The 14,409-nt window shown below is 54.4% G+C and overlaps 1 long non-coding RNA gene across 1 annotated transcript; it reads left to right on the forward strand.

The window, feature by feature from the left end:
* Positions 1–906: 906 nt before the first annotated feature.
* On the forward strand, positions 907–2,422 carry LOC123946951. Its single transcript, XR_006819681.1, has 3 exons — positions 907–1,083; positions 1,256–1,402; positions 1,989–2,422. It is a non-coding gene; the product is annotated as an uncharacterized LOC123946951 (long non-coding RNA).
* The last annotated feature ends 11,987 nt before the right edge of the window (positions 2,423–14,409 follow it).

Here is a 14,409-nt window from a genome sequence, read left to right on the forward strand (position 1 = left end):
CCTCGGTCAGCGTGGGGATCCTAGGGTACAGAAGCTTCGTGCTGGCGAGTGCTGGGTCTCAGACACAGGACCTCAATTTGACCTTGGACTTTTGCATGGAGATGCATCAAATTGAATGGTTTTTCAGGACGCCCGGGTGGCTCAGTGGGTTAAGCATCTGCCTTCGGCTCAGGTCATGATCTCAGGGTCCTGGGATCGAGCCCCGCATCGGGCTCTCTGCTCAGGGGGGAGCCTGCTTCCCCCTCTCTCCCTGCCTGCCTCTTTGCCTACTATGATCTGTCAAATAAATAAATAAAATATTTAAAAAAAAAATAAATGGTTTTTCAGTGACTGTTGTGCTTTGTGGGGTGCCGTTCTGAAAACCTATGAGCGTTTTTGACTCAAACGATCACATCCTATCCCTATGAGGGAATGCTTGCTTGTGTTTCCCGTAACTAGACAGGGACATGCAGCGACAGACTGACCTTGCCCACCGTCACACACCGGGAGGACCCCGTCCAACTGGTCAGGCCCACGGCCCGGGCACTAGGTCACATGCTCTGCTGATCCTCTAGGACCTCCCGATATGCAAGCAATTTGGGGTTTTTACGTATAATAAAAAATAACCCCTGCGCCCCAAGTGTGAGCTCGGGAGCGAGTCTCGGGTTTGAGGCTGGCTCAGACACTTACTAGCTGGAGGCCCCTCAGGAAGGGATTTAAGCGCGTCTGTGGGCTCGGTCCTATCAAGGACAGGAAGATAAGCCAGTGGGAAGGGCTGTCCAGATAATTCGAGAGCACAGATCACCCAAGGCAAACACCTGAGCTTCCGCTGCCCTGGGAAGCAGTGATCAGTAACCCTCGGTTAATTATTAATAATAAGGCAAGTGGGTGGGAGAAGCGTGGCTGAAAACAAGGAATTTTGGAAACCGGCTGCCCTGCCCACGCACAGCGGAGCCTGTGTCTGTGGGTTTTTCCGCCCCTGACTGGCGGGCCTGTTGCAGGCGACACCCGCTGGTGCGAGCCAGTCTGGTTTCCTTCCTTCCCCCGAACTCTTCCTTACTGTCCTGTTTTCCATTACGGATCAGGTTCACGCCGCCTTCCCAGGTATTTGTGGAGTAAATAACACTATTTACTGACAGCAGGAACCTTACTTTTTCACTCTTTGATAGGTTCAAGGCAGAGAACACTTTAAAAAAAAAAAAAAGATTTGCAGCGGAAAAACAAAGAACGCGTCTTTTTTTTTTAACTTTTATTTATTTATTTTATTTATTTTCAGTGTTCCAGAATTCATTGTTTCTGCACCAAGAAAGAACACTCCGTAAGTCCTCTAGAAGGAACTTCCTAAGTCTCCGTTCACAGGAGTCTGCATCCGCCTGGGTCTCCCTCGACCCACCGGCTTGACGTCAGCTGTCCTTCTCCTGAAGTATGTCAATGTTCATGCAGCTTTCATGACCTCATATTGTATTATCGAATATGCACACTTGTTTTTTCTTTTTAAGATTTTATTTATGGGGGCGGCTGGGTGGCTCAGTGGGTTAAAGCCTCTGGCTTCGGCTCAGGTCATGATCCCAGAGTCCTGGGATCGAGCCCCGCATCGGGCTCTCTGCTCCGTGGAGAGCCTGCTTCCTCCTCCCCCTCTGCCTGCCTCTCTGCCTACTTGTAACTTCTCTCTGTCAAATACATAAATAAATAAAAAGATTTTATTTATGTATTTGTCAGAGAGAGAGAGAGCGCGCGAGCACAAGCAGGGGGAGCAGCAGGCAGAGGGAGAAGCAGACCCCCCGCTGAGCAGGAAGCCCCACAAGTCAGGACTTGATCCCTGGACCAAGCAGAAGGCAGACGCTCAACGGACTGAGCCCCCCAGGCGCCCCAAATCTGCAAACTCCTTATCCAGTATGAGTTCGTGAGTCTCTCCCCGAGGCTGGGGCTGCCAGAAACGTGGTTTTCTGTGGTCGCCGGGCACAGCACCTTGGGCACTCCGGGTGACTCAGTCTGCCGTTCGCTCTCAGGTGCAGACCACATCCCATTTGGGTCCCCGTCAGCAGTTTGAGTTGTCACTGTGGATTCAGAGGGACGTGTTCCTCTTTCTCTTACCAGTTTGGTTGTTGGCTGAGAACCTACAGGAGGCAACCCATTGCATCGTAAGCTAAAAGCATTTCTTTCATCTTTGCGAGGACTTACCGCTGTCGCCATAGTCGTAGACAATGCCCTGGACGGCCACGGGAGCTCTCCGCGCAGGCAGCCAGACGGCCCCGCTGACAACCCTCCCGGAGCCGGCTCGGAGAGGTGGGGCTCCCGTGACGCGCTTATTGAAGTGCTGGTGTTCGCCGATACTATGAGGCATTCCAAGACAGTAAGAGCGAAGTAAACCCTACTCGTCTGGCGTGTGGGGAACTGTGGGTGGTGTTGTCTCAGGACCCACCGTAACAAACTAGTCATTTCACATTTTTTTTTTTTAAAGATTTTATTTATTTATTTGACAGAGGGAGATCACAAGTAGACAGAGAGGCAGGCAGAGAGAGAGAGAGGGAAGCAGGCTCGCCGCCGAGCAGAGAGCCCGATGCGGGACTCGATCCCAGGACCCTGAGATCATGACCTAAGCTGAAGGCAGCGGCTTAACCCACTGAGCCACCCAGGCGCCCCGTCATTTCACATTTTAAATGAATCACGTTCTGAATGTAACGCAATGGCAGGCACGCAGGCCCACCGATCTGGCAGCAAGAACAAATTCTCTTTCTGTGTTCCTTTCATACAATTATTTTTGGTATTTTAAAAACAGGTTTAAAGATAGATTCCCAAATAATTTAGGTTGTGCCAAAAAATGCAGAATAAATGACGTATTTCTGAGAGAAGCGTTTTCTAGTTCTGAGACAATTTACTGACCCTGTTTGTGAGGCAATGGCGCCGGTGAGCTTCGTCCCTCCTCACAGAAGGCACCCGAGTGTCTCCAGGCGACCAGAAGGTCCCTGCGGGGCCAGGCAGAACCGTCTCACCCCTCTCAATGAAGTGTTTAAGGTGCAAACCTGTCATTTGCTTAATATGATCTTAAATCGGTCATTTATGATGCCTTCAGGGAGGGGTAGACTGTTGTTTCCCTCAGGGAGGGGTGAACTGTTGGTTCCCTCAGGGAGGGGTGGACTGTTGGTTCCTGCAGGAAGGGTAGACTGTGTTGGTTCCCTCAGGGAGGGGTAGACTGTGGTTTCCCTCAGGGAGGGGTGGACTGTTGGTTCCCTCAGGGAGGGGTGGACTGTTCGTTCCCTCAGAGAGGGGTGGACTGTTGGTTCCCTCAGAGAGGGGTGGACTATTGGTTCCCTCAGGGAGGGGTGGACTGTTGGTTCCCTCAGGGAGGGGTGGACTGTTCGTTCCCTCAGAGAGGGGTGGACTGTTGGTTCCCTCAGGGAGGTGTGGACTGTTGGTTCCCTCAGGGAGGGGTAGACTGTTGGTTCCCTTAGAGAGGAGTGGACTGTTGGTTTCCTCACAGAGGGGTAGACTGTTGGTTCCCTCAGGGAGATGTGGACTGTTGGTTCCTTCAGGGAGGGGTAGACTGTGTTGGTTCCCTCAGAGAGGAGTGGACTGTTGGTTCCCTCAGGGAAGGGTGGACTGTTGGTTCCCCCAGGGAGGTGTGGACTGTGGTTCCTTCAGGGAGGGGTAGACTGTGTTGGTTCCCTCAGGGAGGGGTGGACTGTTGTTTCCCTCAGGGAGGGGTAGACTGTTGGTTCCCTCAGGGAGGGGTGGACTGTGGGTTCCCTCAGGGAGGTGTGGACTGTGGTTCCTTCAGGGAGGGGTAGACTGTGTTGGTTCCCTCAGGGAGGGGTAGACTGTGTTGGTTCCCTCAGGGAGGCAGGTTAGTTTGTTCAAGTTGCGCTTATTTGCGTGTGCTCCCTGGGCTGAGTTCCATTTCACTTCGAGCTGTCCTGAGATGGCGCTCCCAGGGACCTTTGTATCCCATCTAATTTCCTGTCTATTGCTCAATTTTGAGCATTCTGGCACATCGTGTGTATCCTAACTCCTATGAGTCAGCTCCTGGAGTGTTATCAGGAAGGCTGTCTGCTCCTTTTATGGAGTGCTCCCATGGCCATTCTTACCCCGAGTCCTCCCCGTGGCCCTCATTGCCACCTGACACAGTCTGTCCCTATTGCTTTGTCCGCCTGCTTGCCCGGTCCGCGCTGAGTCATCCGGGAGGGCTGGGGTATTTGATTTGTTTTGTTTTTACCATGGGTTTTGGAGAGTCTCTCTCCCCCTCTGCCTCTCTTCTCATCTCTCTAAAATAAAATCTTAAATCTTAAAAAAAAAACCAAAACAAACACTTTATTGACGTGTGATTTTCCCCTAAAAGATTGTACATATTTAACGTACACAAGGTGATGTGTTTGGAGGAAAATGTTCACTCCTTTCTGCCGTTTTTGAGTGCACACCTACACGGCACCAGGAGTGAGTCGGAGGGAAGCTAAGTATGTCGTGCAGGGCCCGAAAATTCCTTCCTGCCGCTGACCTTCCAGAACACTGCGTTGATTGACTTCCGAACCACCAGGAAGATTTTCAAAATGTTGGGGGATGACAGAGGTCGATAGCTTTCATTTAGGCTCGAGGATACTCAAGCAAACAAAACAATCTATTATCTTATGAAATCTCACTGAGATTTCATAAAAGGGTTTTTTGTCTTTTTTTTTTTTTTAAATCGGTGCCAGGATGGGATCACACTCCTGGAACCAGGTGTGTGTGTGTGTGTGTGTGTGTGTGAGAATGCAGGGTGTCTGTTTAAGCAGAAGTGTGACTTCACTTCCGAATACTGTTCGATCTTCTCTGAAACTGGCTGGTGTGGCCCTCATCTCCCGGCAGCATATTTCATCCTCTTTCCCCGCGGGCTGCTGTGTCCTGCGAACTGCACTGTGGTTGGAGGCAGGTGCCCGCCAGCGTCTGGGTGGAATGGGTGCGGTCAGAGAGAGGGAGGGTCCCGGGGCGAGTGGGTGCTGGGTGCTGCCCTCGGGCGGAGGTGGTGCACAGGGACACGGTGCAGGAGCGGCATCACACACAGGGGCTGGTGGTGGGTCAGGGGCAGGGCGGGGAGGGGGCGTGAGGCCGGCGAGAGGTGGGAAGGAGCTTCCTGGAGGCTTCACACCTTCAGTCCCCCGACAGTATCCAAGCAGCGGGCGGGCCCGGGGAGTCCGCGGATAGACACTAGCCCTTCCCCACTGCGGGAGCACCCCGCCGGGGCCTGGAATCTGTTCATCTTTGCACACGCGCTGTCTCACCTCCTTGGTCCTCCCATCTGTGCGCTCCGTACCCATTTATCGAGTGCCTGCTGTGTGCAGTCGTGCGCACATCGACCAGACACACTGTGGCCTGGGCACCCAGTCTTCCTTTTATTCAGGGAGACTTTCCCCGTGTTGGAAATGATCACCTTCGGTGAGTTATCTATTCAGGTAAGATCCCTAACTTATCCTCCCCTCCAGAGACAGGACCAGGAGAAAGAGGTCTTTATAATAGAGTCTTCTATGCTATCTGATAATTAATCATGACAATCAGCAGCTCACACCATCTGATGTGGTCAGTTTGGGGCATTAGGATGGGGTAGCAGAGGACTGTCCCGAGCAGCCTGGCTTTCCCGGCTAGGACTGAATTATTTGCTTTATTGCCTTTTACACCAACGTGAACATCCTGTGTCTTTGTTTAGTGAAATAAGGAGAGGATATAACCTTCCAGTCATCACAGATAAGGCCTATGTTATGAAGATAATTTGTAAACCCAAAATTTGTTTTGGAAAAGTTGTTTTAAGTGATCTCCACACCCGATGTGGTTCTAGCACTCACAAGTCCAAGATCAAAGTCGCATGTTTTTCCAACTGAGCCGGCCCCGTGCCCTAGCTGGTGGTTTTGGCCACCGGACCCCAAATACCAGAAGAGCTTTTATCTAAAAACATCTGAGACAAAATTTTATATAAAAAATGGAAGAGTTTAATCATTAATACAGCATGAAACACGTCAAGGACTCTCATGCAAATGGCAGAATTATAATACCAGAAGAAAAAGTAATCAAACATTTAGAGGCTTCAAGTATTTAAAGCTAATGAAGGAAATATTTAAAATTGTGAGGCCCTTTCTTTCCACCTTTGAGTGAGCAAAGGAGCCGATCTTTGGCCGGAGGACACATTCTCTGTGACCGCTGTCTCCCTTGGCCAGGACCGGGACCAGCGTGGAAACCCTCGGGCTCACCTTCCCGCGTTCTCCCGTCCTGGGACATCGGGGCGTTTCTGCTGATGGAACGTGACTCTTCTTCCTCGGTGTCAGGGCCTCTGCTCCCAGGAGGGGTGACGTGTTGACATGTGGGTGACAGACTGGCTTCTTTCTGAGAGCACGCAACTTCACCCCAGCGGAGTCATTCCAAACACATTATCCCAGAAACTGTGTTACTTAACAGAAACGACACTAGATTATTGGAGTATAATCACAGGGTGCGCTTTGGTTTCAAAAACAATAAAATCGTCCATTTATTTTAGCAAACTTGCACAGCAGATCCGAAAGCAGTAAAGCATGGCTTTTCCTCGACCTGTATAACTCCTGTGACACCAGGAACTGTAAGAGCGAACGCCCGCTGGGGTCCTCGATCCGCAGGTACGGCTCGGAGGGCTTCCGGGGAGTCAAGGTCCATGATAACCCAACAGAGCAGGCCGCACTGATCCCCTCCCTGTGCAGAGGAAGAGCTCCACACCAAGCCGGCGAGTCCTAAGCCCCGAGGCCACCCAGTGCGTAAGAGGTGGGTCTGGAACGCATTTCTGAGTGGGTGATGTTGTGATGTCCATGAGCCACGCTAGGATCCCCCACTCAGGAAGGAGTGAACCTCCCCGAGGTGCGGAAGCTACTCAGAACCATCACGGTGTTGCAGGGTCCCCGATATCCCAGATGGGTGCGGCCCAGGCCGCCTGCAGTCCGCTCACGTCCCTGCTGGCTTCCGCAGCGTCCTTTGTTGGAGTTCCCGCCAGGCCCACTCAAAGCCGAGTCCCTCCTCTGGTCTAAGTTGGGGCCAGTTGGGACCAGGTGACCGTGGGAAGCTGTTTAACGCCTTGATGGCCTCAGGCATATGTACGAGTTGCCCATGGCTGCTGAGACACGTTGTCACAAATGTGGTGCCTCAAAACTGTACAAATTTAAATCACCTCTTAATCTGTTGAACAGCTTATTATCTCCAGTACTATTAATGGCGTAAAAAGGTATAAAAATCAGTTCTTATCCTACTTATCAGCAATAACCAGTAAAAACAGAAAATATTCCATTTCTCAAAGCAACCGAGTGTCAACAAAAGTAAGCAGACAGGAATACATGCGGCAAGAAACGTATATAAGCTTTTATTAAGAAAATAACACGGCGTTCGGGGGTGCCTGGGCGGCTCCGTTGGTTAAGTGTCTGACTCTGGACCTCCGCTCAGGTCATGATCTTGGGGTGGTGAGTTCCGGCTCTGCATGGGGCTCCCCACTTGGGTGGAGAGTCTGGTTCAAATAAATAAAGAAGGGTGCCTGGGCGGCTCAGTGGGTTAAGCGTCTGACTCCTGGTTGGGCTCAGGTCCTGATCTCGGGTCGTGAGACTGAGCCCGCGTCAGGGTCTGTGCTCAGGGCACAGCTTCCTTGAGATTTTCTCTCTCCCTTTCCCTTGCCCCTCCCTCCCCCCCCACTTGCACAGTCTCTCTTTAATAAACAAATAAATAAATATGAAAGAGAATAACATGGAAAGAAGAAAAATATGGAGTTCTATTTCTATTTCTGGCAAGATGGTAAACCAAGCCACTCCAAGCCCTTTCGGCTACAAACATTTGGAAATGCTGGATTCAGTATAAGGTGGAAATGTAAATTCATGGCAAAGTTCTCCAGAAAGAAAGCAAACTCCCCAGAGGCGTGGGAGGCAGAGAGAGAACCAGCGTGGTAGGTGCATGAGCAGATGCCGTTTTGGTGAGGGGACGGATTCAGGGTTTTCGCCCCCAGACACCTTGGCTTTTAAGCGCCGGCAGCCTCAGGCAGGCAGGTGGACGGGGCGAGAGCCCTGCAGGGAGCCTCGAGCCTTCAAGGGTCTGTCCCTCGGTGCACGAGGTGGAGGGCAGACCAGGAACCCAGCAGAGCAGCGGGGGAGGGGTAGCAGTCTCTGAGGGAGTCCTTCCAGGGGAGTAAGCTGACCCCTGAGCAACGGAATACTGACTTTGCTTCCTGTGTGGACTCGGATCTGAAAGGTACACTCCCCGAGAAGTCGGTGACTAGGACGCTCAGAAATCGTCCCTGTCCGCCAGCAGGACATGCAAACCGTCCCTGGAAGAAACATTCCCGCGCCCCAGACTACATGGTCTTATCGCCAAGGCCGCTGAAGATGAGCTCACGATTCTAAATACGCCCACATGCACACACACGCATGCACACAGAAAATTCCCCAGGAACGTAATGTCTGGTAGTCCTGGGGGCATCAGAAGTTCACGGTGGGTTCACTGGGATCAGACGAAGGCGTGGCCGACTGGAACCTTCCTCCAGCTCTCGGGAGGGATCCGTTTCCTTCTCTCTTCTGGCTTCTAGAAGACCCTGCTTTCCGCATCTTCAAAGCTGGGAGTGCAGCTTCCTCTTTCATCCCTGACCTCTCTCCGCTAAGGGTCCTTGTGATCACACTGAGCCCATCCTGATAATCTGGAATAACCTGATCATGTCAAGATGAAGAAGACACACAAGTGTTCCGTAAGCCCATGGAAAGACGCTCAGCATCACTCATTACCAGGGGATGCAAATCAAAACCGCGTGAGCTGTCCCCTCACACGTAAGACGCCTACTACAAAAGACAAAGAAACCCCCCAGACAGCAAGTGTAGGGGAGGATGTGGAGACATCGGAGCTCCCGTGGCCCGCGGTGGGAACCAGAGCAGTGCAGCTGGGAAGACAGAATGACGGACCGCTACCATCCCACCCAGCTCTCCACTGCCGCGGGCGCGTGCACAGCGCCGAAAGCAGAGACGCGAGCCGATACTCCTCACCTGCATTCATAGCAACAGGACCCGCAGTAGCTTTTAAAACGAACCCGAGTGGTTATCGATGGACGGTGTCGTGTGTCCATACAACAAACACGATTCAGCCCCCAAATGCGAAGGAAGTCGGACACCTGCTAAAACAGGGACGGACCTGGAGGACGTCATGCTCATTGAAACCAGCTGGTCACCGAGGGACAGATCGTGTCTGATCCACGTATCAGTGTCCCTAGAGGATCAAATAATGGACAGAACATAGAACGGGGGGTGTCAGGGGCTGGGTAGGGGTTGTGGAGTTAGTGTATTCTGGGGACAGAGTTTCAGTTTGGGGCGATGAAAAAGTTCTGGAGGTGAGTGGTGGTGACGATCGGACAACACGTGGGTGTGCTTAGTGCCATTGACTTGTACACCTTAAAATGGTCAAAGGGTAAATGTTATATTACAGATATCTTGACACAACAATAAGAGATTAGCAACACTTCTTTCAATCTTAGGTTCTTGTCCTGGTTTTATTTGCTTATTTAATTATTTATTTTACAGTTATGCCAACATCATACTTTCAGTTCCCCAAAACAAGTACCATTTCCTTATAAACGATTGCACAAGACAATTGCCCAATTTCTTAGATAATCATCTCTGCTAATATTACAAGTGTTTGTTATCTTTCCAGGAAGACACTTTCCAGGAAGTCTAAATATCCCGGATCAAAGATGCGTGTGTGGTCACTGGAAAGCAGCGGCTTGCTTCATCAGAGTGTCAGCAAGAAGTTCAGGGTGTCAGCACTACGTGGTCTTAGGGACTCGAACAATGAGCTTCAGGCTCTAGGCTGACCACCACCTGCCCCGACAGCAAGCAGCGAGGTGTCCCTCATCACTCTTGTATAACCTGGCGCTCGGCCCTTGATAGAGTAAAACTTATACTTGGGGAATGAATCACTGAATGTCCTTTTGAAGTCAATTCTGGGTGGATTAATCCTGAAGACACAAAATTCCTTCTCTCAGGGGCACCTGGGTGGTTCAGTCAGTTAAGGGGGTCTGATCCCAGGGTCTTAGGATCGAGCCCCGCATCAGGCTCCTTGCTCAGCGGGAACCTGCTTCTCCCTCTGCCGCTGCCTGCCGCTCCCCCGGCTTGTGCTCTCTCTGTGTCAGATGAATAAATAAGATCTTTAAAAAAAATAAACTCATTCTTCTGAAGGTTTACGGAATTCACATGACGTTCAGTTCTTCACGGCACGCTGGGGCTTTGAGTGACCGGCACACGACTGGGCCCCAGGTGGGCTTGACATTTTGGGTCGAGAGGTCAGACAGTCCCCCCGGGACGCAGCAGCAGGGACTTGGGACCTCGCAGGGCACAGCCTCGCCGGACCCGACACGGACCTGTGACTGGGGCATGTTCGTCTGTTTTGGGGGTTGTGCGACAGAGACTCAGTGTTCTCTCTCTGTCGCTTGGGGCTTGGGGAGCAGAAGTCCCGGCTGTTGTGTCCCGTCGGAGAGGACCACTGCGGACGCTGCTCCGGTGTAGCGTGTGTGAGGTAACGTGGTGGACCTGGAAGCTTCAGATCTCAGCACTCGAGGCGTGGCTGCGTGGACAGTCGCCGCACGGTTGGCTGACGGCATCCAGTGGGCGTCTGGACCGAGGCAGCCGATGGGGTGTTCACGCTGCATGAACACGTACACGGGGGCCCCTGGGGCCCCAAGAGGTAAGGGATTCCTTGAAATCCGAACCCGCTCCGCAACACGGAGTAGCTCGCGGCTTCTTTCTGGAGCCAGAAGGACCTTCTCTCCCCAGGATCCTCCGCTGGGGGAAGACCAAGACTTCTCCCCCCGGGGCGTGTGGAGCTGCAGTCATGGGGTGAGGCTCGCGAGTTGCGGGAGCCGCGGCTGTTCCGTGGCCGGGACAGAGCCGCCTCGTTTCTGGTCCTGTTCGGCGGCCGCCGACGAGACCTCAGCCCTTAGCATCTTCCGGGGGTCGGCGCCCCTGGACAAAGGTCACGGGACCGTCTTCTGGGTTGGGGGACCCCCGACGGTGTTGCTGGCTGCACCTCACAGCCCCTTTCTTTCCCCAGGACCCTGGTTGTGCTCGGGTGTGAGGAGGGTGACCGCGTTTGAGGATAACGAGCCCCATGTCCCCCGCAGTCCTGGGGACGGAGCCGCAACGCATCTAAACAGGTCAGGCTCCCTCTGCCTCATTTGCTGGGGCTTGTCTTGGGGTAAACCACCCCACTGTGGCCGAGGGTCCCCGTGGGAAGCGTGCAGGGAAAGGTTTCTTCTGTGGAAAGGGGACCTCGCAGTGTGAGGACGTGATGTCTGCAGCCAGGTTTGCTCTTTGCGGCCGCGAGCCGGAAGCCCAGAGCCTCTCTGAGAAACCCACCCAGTGCGGGCTCTTCTGGAAAAGCCGGCCTTCTTGCCGGGAGAGTTCCTCGTCCTTCTCGGTTACACCTCACCCAGCAGGCGTTTCGTTACTTGGAACAAAGCAACAGCAAATGTACCCAACCAGCCTGGTAGCTAGCAGGTTACCGCTGAAGAAAGGAACAAATCCTGGCCTGACTTTGGCCACAAGCCCCCACCGAGTACGTCAGGAGCAGGTTTCAAGCACACGCGTCTGCACGGATGTGCGCGCAGGAAGGGAGTGGGGAGGCGAGGCGAGTGTGACCTTCACGGGTGAAACACGCACTCAGCCATTGAGGTGCTGGTCTGCAGGACGCAGGACGATCCAGTGACCACGTGGGATCATCGTGATCGTTCTGAGTTGCTGCTCCCACTTCCCACACTTCAAATCGGCGTCCGTCCCTCACGACCCGGGCTCACCCTCACCAGCAGCAAAGTCGGGGAGGAGCATGGAGGTCGGTGACCAGGGAGGGATGCGCGTTCTCCAGGCCCCGTCTCCGCCTCACAGAATCCAGAATGGCCGCGGGAAGGAGGCAAAGACACTCGAAGTTGGGCACATCCAAGGACAGGGGCTGGTGTGGCCCCAGCACGGAGGGCGGGGGTCCGCTTGCCATCTGGGAAGGTCCGAGGCAGCAGGGCGTCCCCAGGTGGGCGAGGACCCGAGGAAAGAGGACGGGCCGGCAGCAGGTCCAAATCTGGTTGCTCCAGGGGAGTTGGGGGAGGAGATACTGGATCGCAGGAAACTAGAACAAAATCGAGCTTGTAAGAAAGTGCAGTAGCGGGTCTGATAGTTACCACGAGGAGCTAAATTCTGAAGAGGCGCGGGCAGCACTGTTTCAGCCTGGCTCTCAGGGGCGCCGCTCTGCGTCAGGCTTTGGCTTCTCTGTCTGCAGACTGGATGGAGGAGGAGACCTGGGACGCGGGGAAGTCGGTCCGGGTCGAGCGGCTCGGGCTACCGACGGGATCGTCATTGCTGCAGGTTCCTGGGCTGTTGCACACTCCGGCAGTCCCACCGGTGGGGGAGTATGTTCTGTTGTGTGGCAGCCCCCGCAGATGCCCGTGACCGCGTCCCTGATGGGGGGAGGACGCTGCTCTTACAGGGGACCGATGGTGGGGATGGCGGTTTGTCTAGGGATCAACGAATGACCCGGATGTTGGATTTGAAAGAATTAACGATAAATTGGCTTGACCATTGTCCATCGCTGAAGAGAAGGCCTGTTCATTCGAGTAACCGTCAGGGAAGGTCGTGTCCAAATCCACGAGCTTTGTCTGTGCTCGCGTCCGGGCGATTGCAAACAGACCGTTGTCGCTGAGCGGAATCTCACGGCTTCCCCACAGAACGTGCTGTCGTGCTGGGGAGCATATGCGCCTTTTTCACCTAAAAAGGGCTGTCGGTGCTCAGGCCTCCTGCAGCCGGGCCTCGGGTCAGCTAAGACCTCAGCTCCTCCTCCGTGTAAGGGGAGGGTGGCGGGGACGGCTGTGACTTTGGGGGCTGGGGGGTGTGGATCACCCTCCCCGGGAGCACAAACCAGACAGGGGTTCTGGCCTGGGGTGGCCTGAGGGGCCACCTGCTCGGTGAATCGCCTTCTGCAAGAGCCCAGGCCGGCACACCTGCTTCCTAGGACGGCGTGTGGCCCCGTCGGAGCTGGACGTCCCCTGAAAGGTGTCTGGGTGAATTCGTGCACACACAGTGGGTACCCTTGGAATGCCCTAGAATAACCTCCCACGTGTTCTTGCCAGACTCTGGTCTTTCCTGTGTTTGTGGAAGGACGTGGAGTTGCTTTGACGTCTTTGCCGTCGGAAGGTGACCAGTGCGTCCCCCACCCGTCGCTGCTCTCCCGTCTGCGCCAGCGTGCTGCGGGCGTGCACAAAGGCTTCCGCGGGCGTGCACAGGCACACTCGCCGGGGGTCAGGCCGCAGTGAACCACATCCCTCCGGAACCCCCTGTTCTTGCTTCCGGCCCGCACCCGCTGCTCTCAGGAGAACACGTTTTGGCGGATCGCACGGCCGCTGAGAGAACGGGCCGGTACAGATCTCTGCTTCTTCATGCCCACTTAGGACTAAGTTTAGGATCTCGGTAGGACAGCACCAGATTTGCACGTACGGAGGATGTTCTCGTGCGCGTGGTTCTGCTTCTTCATGCCCACTTAGGACTAAGTTTAGGATCTCGGTAGGACAGCACCAGATTTGCACGTACGGAGGATGTTCTCGTGCGCGTGGTTCTGTGTGCGAGGCCATGAAACGCAGTCAGCTAGGAAGGGAGAAACGGCATGGATTACAGGACGAACCTGGGCCACAGTTGCTCAGCTGGTGGTAAGAAAACGACCTGTTCTACTTCAGGAGGCCCGCGGGGGAGGCTGAGAACGTGCTTCTGGACCGCCGGGCGCCCCGCTGCAACCCAGGGGTTGTTTTTATAAAGAGAAACACCCGCCACCAGATGGTTAGGAACAGCTAGGAGCCCCTGCCATGCAGCTAAACATATTTACCGGATGGAAGCGGGAAAGTCAGCAGGGAAATGGGCCGGAGGAGCCTCCAGTGACGGAAGGCGGCGGAGGTGGCGGAGGCGGGCACTGGTCTCCCGATGTGCAGACTGCGATCGGGGGTGCATGGAGGCCCCGCGGGAGGGAACCGAGGAGGATCGCGGATAAAGCGCAAACGGAGGGAATGCTCCGCCGTCAACTGAAAGGAGGCGAAAATGATGGATAAGGAGGTCGGAGGAGCATGTCGAGCTTCAGCCTCCACGGGACGCGTGCTGGGAAGGCTTAGCTGCGGGCCCCAGTCCCCGCTATTAAAACGTCCTGCAGGGCCTCTCCTCCTGGCTGGGCTCCCAGAGTCTGTGCTCAGGGTCAGGTGGGTCTTTCCCATCTGTGCCCGGGGATCACTACTGATGTGATGGTGATGACAGGCCCCTGCTTCCTCGTGCTCCTACGTCCAAGCCGTCCTCCAGCGTTCCGGGCTCCAGCATCGCTGGAGGGGCAGGTCCCACGTCTCCACCCCAGACGCTTCCTTTCCGCGGGGCTGGGCCCGGCCCACGACTCGAGTCTCTAATCAGTTCC

The sequence above is a fragment of the Meles meles genome, chromosome 7 (assembly GCF_922984935.1).
Source record: "Meles meles chromosome 7, mMelMel3.1 paternal haplotype, whole genome shotgun sequence".
Taxonomy (NCBI): Eukaryota; Metazoa; Chordata; class Mammalia; order Carnivora; family Mustelidae; genus Meles; species Meles meles.